This window comes from Trachymyrmex cornetzi, unplaced genomic scaffold, assembly GCF_001594075.2.
Source record: "Trachymyrmex cornetzi isolate Tcor2-1 unplaced genomic scaffold, Tcor1.1 scaffold435, whole genome shotgun sequence".
Taxonomy (NCBI): Eukaryota; Metazoa; Arthropoda; class Insecta; order Hymenoptera; family Formicidae; genus Trachymyrmex; species Trachymyrmex cornetzi.
In genome coordinates, this window is record NW_017299124.1 from 41,123 (window position 1) to 47,734 (window position 6,612).

Sequence of the window (6,612 nt, forward strand, 5' to 3'; positions counted from 1 at the left end):
TTCGATTCAATCTGGCCACAAGACCTACGAATCTTGTTCCAACTATGAATATAAGGTGAACGATAACTCGTTGGTTCGGATGGAAGTGCTATCGACGATCTCTGTATACTGAAGATGGCCCGGAAGTAGGCCGAAACGTCTGTCTTAATTAAACAATTTTTGTAAGTATCGACACATAATTGATTAATTTCCTGCAATTCTAACGCAGTGTATTGACTCTCATAGCCTTGTTTATTATATATTAATCCTAATTTGAAATAAAAAAATGTTTAAAACAAAAATTGTTGGTTATGAAGGGGCTGATTGAACTATGACCTTGACAATGACCTTGACCTTCATTTTCAAGGTTTTTGAAGGTCTACTTTCAATTTTCAAACAGAGACCCATATTTTTGATCCCGGATTTTGAAAGAGCGCAAAATTTTACGTCCAGATGAACTTTCATGTTATGGGTCAAAGTTGACCATAGAGGTAATTTCAAAGACAAATTCCTAATCGAAGCAGAAAGCCAAAAATCTTGATTTTTCCCGTATAGTGTTTGCGAGAAAAATTGTTGGATGTCGAGGGGAGACCAAACCATGACCCTGACAATGTCCTTGAACCCATATTTTCATGACCATTTCAAAGTCAAGTGGGGATTTTTAATCAAATTTTATGCTGGGGATAAAAGTAATTTCCTCTAAATCGAACTAGCGTGAGTTGGGCTGTTTGTTGGTTCGCACTTACCTAGACAATCAAGGGGCCTAACACAGAACTGGCTACTTACCTCGGTGAAGAGATGACCCACCAGTCACACAGTGCAAAGTCCTGCCCCACAGATACCTTGGTTCAGCGCTTAAGCCTTCCCACCATCTACAAGATCTTACAGCTCCTAGAGAAAGTATGTGACCCAGCCAGTGAAGGCAAGGTCGAGTGGTGACCCAACCAGTTAAGGCAAGATTGCATTGTTATCAGCTCTCTCCGCATGGAGGAGATGCTCAAAGTGTGCACCATTATTTTCTAAGCATAACAATAATCGACGGCGAAAGTTACGTTGTACATTTCCAAGCATTAAAGGAGTTATCGCTTCACAAGCTCTTCTTATTCTTTCCATCATATTCAATCTTGTCATTGAAGCTACACTATACACTCCATCTTTAACGTATCTCCATAAAAGAAATCAGGGGGGTTCAAATCCGGTGATCTCGGAGGCCACAGAACTGGTCCACCCCGCCCTATCCACCGATTTGGGAATCTTTGATTCAAAAACATCCGTATAATACGAGCATAATGAGCAGGAGCACCATCTTGTTGATACCACAAATTTAGTCTAACTGCAAGGGGGAACATTCTCTAGGTATGCTGGCAAATCATTTTCGAGGAATTCCAAATACATTGGACTATTAATTGTACGTTCAAAAAAATGAGGTCCAATGACTTCGCCATTGCAAATGCCTACCCATACGTGTAAACTCCAACGATATTGATTAAGCACCTCACGATACCAATGTGGATTTTCTAGTGACCAATAGTGGCAATTATGCCTATTGAGACTACCATTGCTGATGAATGTTGCTTCATCACTGAAACAAACATTACTGAAAGAATCTGGATTCTGATCTAACATCTCAAGAGCCCATCTACAAAATTGTGCTTTGAATACGTAGTTGGCCTCATTTAATTCCTATACCAGAGTAATATGATACGATTGGTAATTGACTGATCGTAACAATCTGTGTACTGTAGTTTGAGGGATTCCCAGTTCTCATTCTACTTGACGGGTACTAATATGGGGATTTTGAAGAACCATAGCCAAAACTGCGAACAATCTAGGATCATTATTATTATGAAGTCTATTCCTTTGCCTTTCGCGATGAAATGAATTATTACGAGATCTCCTTTCAATGTTCATAATTTGTTGGGCAGTAGGATGGCGGCGATTTGGGAATATCTCCGCATAAGTACGGGCAGTAAGTCTGTAATTTCTACCACATTCACCAAAGGTTATAAGAATATCGACTATTTCTGTAGGCGTATAATTTGCCATTTTACTGACCAGAATTTTATCAGATTATAAATGTTAAAAAAAATACATAAACACTTGTGACTTAGCACTAAATGGACAAAATTTTGGAGGGATACTTAGAGGAATTCCATCAGATGGAAAGTATAATTTTCGATTTTGAAGGTAAGGTATGCTAATATCTAAAGAATCACAACAAGAAAATACATATGTAGCATAAAATTTGATTAAAAATCCCCACTTGACCTTGAAATGGTCATGAAAATATGGGTTCAAGGACATTGTCAGGGTCATGGTTTGGTCTCCCTTCGACATCCAATAATTTTTCTCACAAACACTATCCGGGAAAAATTAAGATTTTTTGGCTTTCTGCTTCGATTAGGAATTTCTTTGAAATGACCTCTATGGTCAACTTTGACCGATAACATGAAAGTTCATCTGGACGTAAAATTTTGCGCTCTTTCAAATCCGGGATCAAAAATATGGGTTTCTGTTTGAAAATTGAAAGTAGACCTTCAAATAACCTTGAAAATGAAGGTCAAGGTCATTGTCAAGGTCATAGTTCAATCAGCCCTTTCATATCCAACCATTTTTGTTTTAAACATTTTTTTATTTAATCGCGATATTTCGAGTTATTTGGCTGTCTAAGTTAAAATGGGTCACCCTGTATATAAAAAAAAGCAGATTCCAGGACATCTTGGAATTTTCTATAAGCATTTATATTTTGAGATATACACGGATAATGAAATGCCTAATCGCAAATTTTTACACTATTCTGGAGGATTTTCTAACAGCGTGTTAAGTTTTTTTAATGGGGTCCTTCACCCGGAGGTTTAGTATACCTACCACTTATCTGCCATACACATATTTTATAATAGATTTCGGGTCTGTACATTCAAATGTATATACATTGTGTTGTACAGATTCGGAACCTGCCATATGCACATATTACGGAAAATTTCGTGTCTACATCGAAATGTACGTACAACTGATTACCAAACAGTTGTAACACCTTTCTTCGATTTGGGATTGAAGCTCATGGTACATATTTATACTATGTTTACAAGACCCGATAGCAACGAAGTTATACTATTGATATGTTAAGTCTTATACAAAATGTAAGAAGTATTAGAAACAGCAATAAATACTAAGATTTCTACTTATCAGGTATCAGTTACTTCAGAATTTGCGGTTTGTAATATAAGTTGAAACCTTGATATTTATACCTGCACCTAATGTTGTGCACAGAGCTTTATAACTACACGGAAAAAATTTTATATTTATAATTACTTTCACGTAAACGGTTGTTAAAAACAGATGCGAATTTGTCGAGATTATATGGGGCACCTAAAATTCACAAACCGGGTGCTCTTTTGAGAATAATAGTCTCATCGATTGGTAGCCCATTTTACAATGTAGCGGTTTATCTACACAATATCATATAGGAGAGCATTCCAGTGGCGCAGTTTTGTTAAAAACAGCTTCCATCTTGTTAATCAACTTGATGGAGTTGCTTTTGATACAGGATTGCAATTAGCGTCACTGGACGTAGTGTCTCTGTACACGAACGTTCCTGTCGATGAGGCGATTCATAGTATTAAAAAAAGATGAGCATACCTAACCAAAAACACAAAAATCACAGAAGACGAATTCATCATTGCTATAAAACTAGTATTAGGATCCACATATTTTATATTTGACACTGAAATTTACAAACAAGTATTTGGAACACCTATAGGGTCCCCGTTGTCGCCCATAATCGCGAACATGGTAATGGAAGATTTAGAAACATTAGCATTGCAGAAACTGGACTGTCACATACCGATTTACTATAGATATGTAGACGACATTCTTTTAGTAGCTCCTCCGGAATATTTTGACTCCATAAATATTTCAATTCGATGCACGAAAGATTAAAATTTACGATGGAGATAAGCATAGATAACACAATCAACTTTCTTGACATAAGCATAACAATCAAGGATAATAAAATAATGTTTAACAACTACAAGAAGCCTACCTGTTCGGGCAGATTCTTAAACTTTTATTCTCAGCACCCTTTATGCCACAAAAACAGTGTGGTTATTAGCTTAATAGACAGGATTTTATTATTGGCACATCCACAATTCCACCAAATGAATCTTTCTAAAGCAATAGTAACACTACAAGAAAATGGTTATCCACTCGCGCTAATTTTCACTATTATCAAACAAAGAATTAAATATCATACACATTATAATAACAAAAAAACCACGTCTTCAACTGCAGAAAAATTTTTTACTGTTCCGTATGTAAAGCCTATTTCTGAGGCATTTGTACCGATCGCATCTGGAGTTCACAAAAAAATTGTATACACCATACCGAACACGCTGAACAGATTCATCGGTAGAGGGAAAGATAAATTGGGCACAATGTCGCAACAGGATGTTGTATACAAAATTTCTTGCAATGATTGTGACGCTAGTTATATGGGGCAGACAAAACGCAAATTATCCACGAGAGTTAAAGAACATCGATCTGATATTAATAAGAAATCGGGTTCTCCTTCAGCAATTTCCAATCATCGTGTTACATATGGACATGATTTTGATTGGAATAGTGTAAAAATCTTGGATATAGAACCATCGTATAATAAAAGAATAACATCCGAGATGTTGTATATCAAAAAGCAGAACAATGGACTTAATTTACAAAACGACACATTAGCATTGCCGGACGTATATCTCCCGCTTCTTGAACGTCTCCCCTCTTCCTAGACGCATAGTCTCCCACCATCAGCTCTCACGTCACCTCCCCACTCATTACTCTCACCAGTCGTGACCGACAAATTTCGAGTCTCTGTTATCTCATTATAACGTAAGAAATTTGAATGTGACTTAAACATGTGGGAGAGCTCTAACATACTAATAAAATTTCTCGGATTACATGATGGACGCACTCAGAAACATCACACAATAGGTACATACATTTTCTTCATAATTGTCACAACGTTATTTGGTGGTTGTTTGTTATAAAATATTAGGATTTGAACTAGTAAAATCATAGTGGTTACTACAGATTAAAATATCTATATATTGACTTATGTAATAAAACAATAGGTTTCTTTGTTAAGATATTTGTCACTACGGACAACATTAATTAAAGAGAAGTAGATGTTGGCCATCATGGTTGTCGAATATTAAATGTCAATTTTTTCTATGGCTATTATGTAACGAGATGGGATTTTGTGACAACGACAATGTACATCACACATCAAAAGACGATCCGAATTATAGACGACAGAACAACATGCGATTAATAATAAGCATACTCGGAATTTTTCTTTATATTTATTACAATTTATAATTGGATATACTATTGAAAATGACCGCATAAGCGAGTCGAAACGTTTAGTTTTAAGCGTAGGTTAGATTAGCTACAGGATTATTTAAACAGATTTTTAATTTTACGTGAATTATTGTTCTTTAACATATGTATTATCATTATATGTGACATTATTTTAAGTTTCTTTACATTTATGTATTTACATAACCTTTGGGATTTCATAATAATATATCACGATTACTAAGTTTTTAGTGTTTATGACATTGGACACAAGAATTAACTCATGATAATTTATATTAGACATAGAATAACAAAAATTTTTAAATCATGGCTCGGTGCTCCTAACTCAAATCAATTAATTTATGTTATAACGAGCTACTTATTAAATTAGATAATTTTATAATTACTATAATGTGATAGTAACTGCGGACCATCGTGTAATTATAAGTTTAAATGCAATAATATAAAGTAATTCTTACACTTTTTCATAGTAATTTTTTATTAAATTTTTTCATTACACAATCAAACCTTGTTGAATAAAAGTTAGCAATGTAAAGATAATAAAAAAGCAAAAAACCTACCAAATATTGCTTTACCATAGTAAAAATTAACTCTTTCCATGATTTAAGCACTGGTTTAATAAAAATTACTTCATTTATGTGTGATAAAATTAATATTACCATAGTAAAAGTTACATCGGAATATCATTGTGAGGGTCAATCTAAAAATACAAGACATAGTAAAATGTAATTTAACATTGTGTGTGTATTAAAACTTAATATAAAATTTTCTCCATGTAAACAATTAAAAAGGAGCATTCGCCACACATTTGATCTTATTAGTGAAAATAATATATATATTCTTGATACAGTTTACAAAAAATTACAAAATTATTTAATTAGATCGACATATGTAATATACATTAATAAAATAACCCGATCATTAACAAAAAATAGACGTTTCGGCCTTGAATATCGCCATCCTCAGTATTACAATCGTAAATCAACATTAAAATATTAAATTATATGCGCTAATAATTTGTCGGTTAACGTTACAATGTAATTGTTCAATTACTTATGTGGCAGCCACCGAGCGCCAGACAAACGTAAACCCGCCGCACAGCCTGAAACGCGCGCAGGCGAACACGCGAAGTTTCTCGCAAGTGCTCGCGACGCGCGGAATACAGGTATCGCGGCCGAACTCCCAGGGGGCTAACGCGACAAACGCGGACTCGCGTTCAAGTTCCGCTCGGCGGGGGATATAAGCCCCGCCGGAGTGACGACAATT